The sequence below is a fragment of the Culex pipiens genome, chromosome 1 (assembly GCF_016801865.2).
Source record: "Culex pipiens pallens isolate TS chromosome 1, TS_CPP_V2, whole genome shotgun sequence".
NCBI lineage: Eukaryota > Metazoa > Arthropoda > Insecta > Diptera > Culicidae > Culex > Culex pipiens.
The window spans coordinates 59,446,688-59,453,927 of NC_068937.1; the positions used below are offsets into that span (position 1 = coordinate 59,446,688).

Consider the following 7,240-nt stretch of genomic DNA (forward strand, 5'->3'; position numbering starts at 1 on the left):
ATAGAAAACTCTAAAAACTTGGCGATACTAGAGACCAAAACAGGTACATCCTAAGTGTGAAAATAAACAACTCTTTTAATGTATTGTAAAAAGCCGTCATTTCACAGTCTAGTTTGCTACACATTAAGAATTGCGTATAGACCAAAGAGTATTGAAAATAGAGCGCGGACTCGGAACAAATTTCCAAAAATTCATGGAACCAACCAAAGGTACAACCGTAACGCCTTTGATGAGGCGTTACGAGTTTGAGGCGTTATGAAAAAAAATGTTGTGACCATTTTGATCTCAGCAATCCCTCTCGATTTCTTAAGGGTTTGTTCAAATATTACGTCCAGAGATTTTCGGGATTTCAGACCCCCCCCCCCCCTCCCCCCTGTCACGCACTTTTCCTATACCTTTAACATGGGCTATCACAAACCCCAGACCCCCCCCCCCCTCCCCCTATTCATGGACGTAATTTTTGAACGAACCCTAAGTTGACAGTTCGTTTTGCTTCGAGGAAAAAAAAAACAACAACAACCCACAACCCTCGCTCGCAACGCCTGATAGGCGTCATCCATAAAGTATGTCACGCTCTAGGGGGAGAGGGGGGGTCTGACCAAGTGTGACATTGCGTGTTATAAGTATAGGAAAAGCGTGACAAAGGGGGGGAGGGGGGGTAAATTTTGGTTGATTTTAGCGTGACGTACTTTATGGATGAAGCCATAGACACGCACTGGATCGGTTTGTGACCGCCGTGACCGCAGTTCTGAATAAGAAAGCCTTACACAGACTTTAAGCGAAGCGTCGAATCGGCCGCTCAATCCGGCCTTTATGATGAATAGCTCGTTCGGTTCCAACGGTCCAACAAGCAGGTAAGCTCAACGTTTTGACGGACGCTGATAGAAAACAGCTTTTAATTAATTTAATTTTTTTACAGATCCTATGAACCTGACCTGACGGTTGTAACGACGGAACCACTCTACTTAGATCCATCAGCAAGCGAAAAAGTTCCCCCTGGCAGCACATACGCTGAATACTGATTATTCTTGTTTCACAATTTATTCCAATAAATAAAAGTAAGAAATATTAGTGTATTCCAAAATAAAATGAAAGAAAAAAGTGTTGCAAAACAATTGCAGCGGCGTCGTTGTGTTGGCGACGTTTCATCCCACTGGTAGGATGTTCAGCTCGGTTCTGCCCAGCAGCCCGGCCAGCTCCGGCGTGGTGCTGCCGTTAGTGGTGAGCTTCCGTCACCTGCTGAATATGCTTTGGCCGGATCATTGCAAGTGAACCGTTTCCCTAAATATATGAAGAAGAAGCACCGCTGTTGTACGTCGCGTCGGCGGTGGCGAGGATAGTCAGTCAGCAGCTGGATTATGCTGACCAAGATTCCATCCTGTTAAACGGCCTGAAAAGAATAAGTTAATCATATTCAACTTTGGATAAGCTTTTGCTTAAGCTAACCTGGGAAAACATGATTTTATCCTTGTCCATGGAGGATGACCCAGGTCGTGGGTGTTGCAACGCCGATAGGGGAAATTCTGTTGTGCACGTTAATCTAGTGCTGGACTTCCACTGCTCGAAGGACTATTAATCAAATTCAACTCGTTTAGTTTGACTTGGTGGTTCCTCCGGGACGGAAAAATCCAAAAGAATTGTTAAAAGTTGCGTCCTTCTGCCCGGGCCGGTGTCATCCCGTTGCTGCTGCAAAGTGCTCCGTGCGCTATGTCACGAGGTACTCAACGGCCCAGAAAAGATGCCGGAACGAGAACATTTTGTTTTGCCAAACTTATCCATTTTGGCAATTCAGTTTCAAAACAGGGAAAAATTTTGACAACTTGAAATGTCATCGAAACCGTAACGCCTCTCCACTGAACAATAATTGATAACCCCAAAATTAATTATCCAGACTGCTGCGACGTGTACCGCGTGTACCGCGTTACGGGGTCAAAAATGAATAGCCAGTGTACCCTCTCATTTCCCTTCTCTCTGTATAGACTGCTAGCACGAAAGGCTAGCTTTGCTTAGACCTTTTTCGATCGATTCTCCTCTTCTATATTTCATGATAAAAGTCGTTAGAACAAATAGCATACAGGGAGATGGAAGGTATGGATAAAATTCAATAGCACTTGATCCACAGAAGCTAACTATTTCGAATCAAATGTTGTGAATAGTGGTTCTTCAATTTGATGTGTGTCAACTAAACGCTGACATGTGATATCATATATCTGCATTGAGAGAAATTCAGTCACATTTGTCATCGTTGCCACCAAATACGATATGTCTTATTAACTGGGTTTTATTGTTCATAAGAGCTCACGTGGGGTTTTTTTTTGCATGTTTTTTAAAACATATTATTGTTTCAAAGCATAATCCGATCCGGTTTGGCAGAACCCTACAAAAGACAACATCTGATGAAAATTGCCCAGAAAATGATAAAATTTTCTCTTTTTAGCCGCAATTTGTGCTTAGTTTTTTGATAACTACCTGCCTAATCTAATCTATATGTCTTGGTGGCGAGTTCATAAGTCACGAAACATGTCGAAGACCTATTCATTTTTATTTTTATTTTCAATGTGTAAATATTTTGTGTGCAGTTATGATTTGCACAGGGGGAGAATTTGGTGCAAAATGTGCATTAATGTAAACAATATAAACATATTGACCAGGTAGTTGTTGTTGTTGTTGATTTTATTAGGGGAACTTTAACCCTATGGGTCATTCGCTCCCGATTGACCAGGTAATAATAACCCGAAACAGACGATTCCTTACTGAAGCGTGTACTTGGTTTTGACAGCGCATGAAAAGAGGCGCTACAATTTATGTTTATGTTTACGCTGTGGATCAATCGGTGTCCCGCCTGTGTGGATCAATCGGACCGCGCACTGGACTCACAATCCAGAGGTCGCCGGTTCGAATCCCGCGGCGGGCGCTCTAAAATTCTTTGTGTAAATATGGGTATTCGGCGCCGTCGCTCCGTGCCATACTTTCATACACTTAGGAGCCCAGGGCGGCGAAGTCCTTGTAGATAAAAAGGAAGACACTAGTGGTTGGTACTAGCAATGGTGGCCGACAGCTATAAAGTCAACTTCGTTTTTTTACGCTGTGGACAGTAGAGAGTGAACGTTTGGTGCGGAAGTGTGAGTGTGATTGAATTGTGCTGGAACCGGTTGGAGGAATCCGGAGCAGGACACGACGGAAGTGGACATAAGGTCAGTGGGTGGTTGGGAGGTTAATGATCGGCAGCGATAGTGCTGCGTCCGGAACGTCGTGTCTCAAGGAGTCCCGGTTGCGACTCTACAATTCCCTCTAGTCAAAAATGACTGATGAATGAGACTAACTGAATTTTTCTTCTGAATTGTTGGTCGAAAACTATTCTAAAACAACAATTTAAAGATTTACGTTGATTTTTGGTAAGTAGAAATGTTTGAAAAATTCGTGTTATCAAAAACGTATATCAATAGTAAAAATTGGCCTTTTTCACTAACATACTGCCTTGAAGACCATAACCAGAAAATTGGCTGTCTCATAAAGTGTACTGTCATCAGGGGTGACATTGGGTCTGGGGTGGAATTGGGTTATACAAATTTCAGCAACCCAATCTCACCCCCAGACCCAATGTTACCCCTGATGACGGTAAATGTAAAAAGTGATTATATTTCATAAAACCGTTAATAAGTTTGCGATTCATTTGTTTCAGCGTTTGAATACATTATTTCGTTGAAAATATGCATTCTGGGAGGGATTCCATGTTTCCTAATGTCCTAGGTCAATGTTTTTAAATTCTTTTCACACAAAGGTTTTACTTTGCAGGCCAAAGACGACCAAACGATCATATGATAAGTTATCAAATGAATGTTTGTTTTTGGTGGGAAATTGAAACTAAAATAATCAAACTGTTTTTTACTGAAATTTTTTTTGATTTTTTTATTGTTTATTCGTCAAGCTTATGTAGACTACTTACAATTTTCTTACATACTAGATATTATTTCTATTGTACAAATTTTTTCGTAGTTCCGGTTTAGACATGTCGAAATGTATGTACTGTGAATTTTCATTATAAAAGTGCATCATTTGATTTAATGGCGAATTTTTTAAATAATTTGTCGTGTATGCAGTTATTCTAAAAAGTGGTGAATGTCTAAGAGTACGGCTTGGTTCATGAATACTATTGCGTATTTCTGAAAATAATGCTGCTGACTGTATGCGTTGAGAAATAATGTCGTTGATGAAAGAGAGCATGGCAAATTTACGACGTTCTTGTAATGATTGTATGTTTATGAGCATGCAGCGTGCTTCATACGATGGGAGAGGAAATGCAGTCCAGTTAAGTTTACGTAGTGCGTACAGTAAGAATTGTTTTTGGACAGATTCAATACGTGCTTGGTGTACGGCATAGTATGGATTCCAGACGATACTACAGTATTCCAAGAGTGGCCTGACATACGTTATATAGAGTAATTTAATAGTATACGGGTCCTGGAAGTTGAATGCAAAGCGCTTTATAAAGCCTAATGTACTTTTTGCCTTGTTTATTATTGTGTTATAGTGTTCTACAAAAGTTAGTTGTGAGTCTAGGATGACACCTAGATCACGTACTACTTTGCTTTTTTTACTGGTTGGTTTCCTAATAATACTGTTATGTTTGGTGTTTCATGTTTTCTGCTGAAGGCAATGGAATTACATTTCTTTACATTCAATTGGAGTAGGCTTTTACTACACCATGTGTAGAAAAGATTAATTTCGTTTTGGAATACATGACTGTCATTGGCATTTCCTATTTCCATATACAATTTCATGTCGTCTGCATATACAAGTACGTTAATTTTTTTAAGAATGAAGGAAATGTCGTTTACATACAAGATGAAAAGAAGAGGTCCTAGATGGGATCCTTGCGGAACCCCAGAGGTGACGTGAATTGATTCCGATAGTACATTTTGGAAGCGAACAATTTGTTCGCGCTTAGTCAAATATGACTTAAGCCATTCCAAAAGGTTCGGTTGAATTCCAATTTTCTGCAGTTTGAAGATTAATAATGGTATGTCGATTCTGTCAAATGCCTTACTAAAGTCTGTGTAAATTGCTTCTACGAAATTGCGATTATGCATTGCATTCAGTGTAAAATTTACAAATTCTAAAAGGTTGGTGCTAGTAGAGCGGCCTTTAAAAAAGCCGTTCTGTTTACATGTGATGCGGTTTTTTACTTGCTGAAAGATTCTTTCATTTATAATAGATTCGAAAAGTTTTGGAATGCAAGACAAAAGGGCAATTCCGCGATAATTACGTATGTCTGATTTTGGGCCTGACTTGAAAATAGGCACCAAAAAAGACTTTTTCCATGTTTGTGGGAATTTTCCAGTATTTATTGACATGTTGAAAAGATGATGCAGTGGATATGTTAATTCTTCTGCAAGGTTCTTTAGGAATGCAGGTGCTATTCCGTCGGGTCCTGGTCCTTTTGATGAGTCTAAGTCCTTCAATGCCTGGCGTACTTCCGTTTCTGACAAAGAATTGACTGAGACGTCATTTGGAAATTCCGGTATATATGAAAAATAGTCGCGGTCGCGGTCTTCTTCGGAAAATGAGGTGTATACTTCTTTGAAAAATTTTGAAAAAAGATTGCAAATTTCTTTTGAGTTACTGCCTACATTTTCGTCCAGTTGCATTTGCGATGGGAAGTTACTACTTTTGGATTTGGATTTTACGTAATTAAAGAATTTTTTCGGGCATGATTTGACTTCAGATTCGACTTTACTATTATATTCTTCGTTGGCAGAATTGAGTGCCGAAAAAAATTGGTCGGAAATATTCAGATAATTCAGAAGATTTGTGTCATTTGTATTGTTTCTGTATAGTTTGTAGGCTTTTTGTTTTTTATTTTTTAAATTTCTTAGTTGTGGAGTGAACCACACTGGGTATTTATTGCCTGTGTTATTACGTCGTCTTCTTCTAGTAGGTACGGTTTCAGATGTTATAGTGTTAATTTCCGTATAGAATTTTCCTACTAATTCGTCGACATTTCCTTCATTATTAAATAAATTTTGCCAGTCAATTGCAAGTAGTTTACGTTTGGCTTCTACAAAGTTTGTTTTATTGTATTCCAGGACTTCTTCATATTCCCAGTCAATGGGCAAAGTGTTTTTATGGACATAAATAGAATATTCAATTGCTGTATGGAAGACTTCATTCTTCCAAAGGGGGGTTACAGATTCTTGTACATGAAAGTCTTCAATACAGTTAGTGAATAAAAGGTCTAAAAATGAATTTCTTTGGTTTTTTACATGATTGATTTGGAAAAGTCCATAATTTGCAATATTGTCAAAGAGAAAATGCAAAGTTTCATTTTCCCCAATGACTGGGAGAAGAATTGCTTCATTTTCTTGGTCAGATATAAATTCGACTTTGCTTTGATTAAAGTCGCCATAAATGTGAAGTTTTACTTCCGGTTCCATTTTTGATGTTATGATTTCTACTGTTTTAAAGAATAGTTCATACGACTGTTTATTTGCATGGTCCGGCGGAAAGTATACTGATGCAAAAATGTGTACTTGGCCTGAAATAGTGGCTTTGGCCCAGACTTGTTCAAATTGAAAATGTTTTTCAGTTACAATTTCTTTTGGATTAAGTCTGGCATTTATGGCTAAGAGGACGCCGCCTCCTGACTTTTTCTGACTGAGATTTAAATTTCTATTGCCTAGGAATACAAAATAATTGTTTCCAAAAATTTCTTCAGGGTGGACGCTTTCGTCCCAGTTAGTTTCAGTTCCAAGAATAATGTCGAAAGAATGCGAGAGAATGTTTAAAGAAATTTCCTTCATTTTGCCTGGGCTTTTACCTTTTATAAATATAAACTTGTAAGTAGTTTAGTAAACTTGTTTCTTCTCAGTATGATTCGCTCCGTTCAGTATGTTTCCATACTATTCCGTTCGTTTTTGCCATTTAAAAAAAAAACTTCAACCTCTTGATGTCGCCGCAGTTCACGATTTCATTAATAGTTTTGAAAACGTATGATGAAATAAAATGTATAAGATGGAACTTCGATTCTGTTTCATATGTCCGCTAGGCATAATTTTAAGAGTATGCTATCAACATCTCGGAATCTTCAAAGAAACCCATATTCTTCCACCTAACAATGGTAAGCAAAAACATATCATGTACACGTGATTATCCTGCCACACTCGACATTTGTTCATTTGTTTTTCTCAGCTTCGGAGCTCTTTTGTGTGTCCTGATGGAAAATAATGCAAGTAGCAGCGGT

The 7,240-nt window shown here is 38.7% G+C and overlaps 1 long non-coding RNA gene across 1 annotated transcript; it reads right to left on the reverse strand.

Annotated features, from left to right (window-relative positions):
* Nucleotides 1-1,070: 1,070 nt before the first annotated feature.
* On the reverse strand, nt 1,071-1,969 carry LOC128092371 (uncharacterized). The gene is made up of 2 exons (XR_008211697.1): nt 1,447-1,969; nt 1,071-1,390 (listed from the first exon to the last, which is right to left on the reverse strand). It is a non-coding gene; the product is annotated as an uncharacterized LOC128092371 (long non-coding RNA).
* Nucleotides 1,970-7,240: the final 5,271 nt, after the last annotated feature.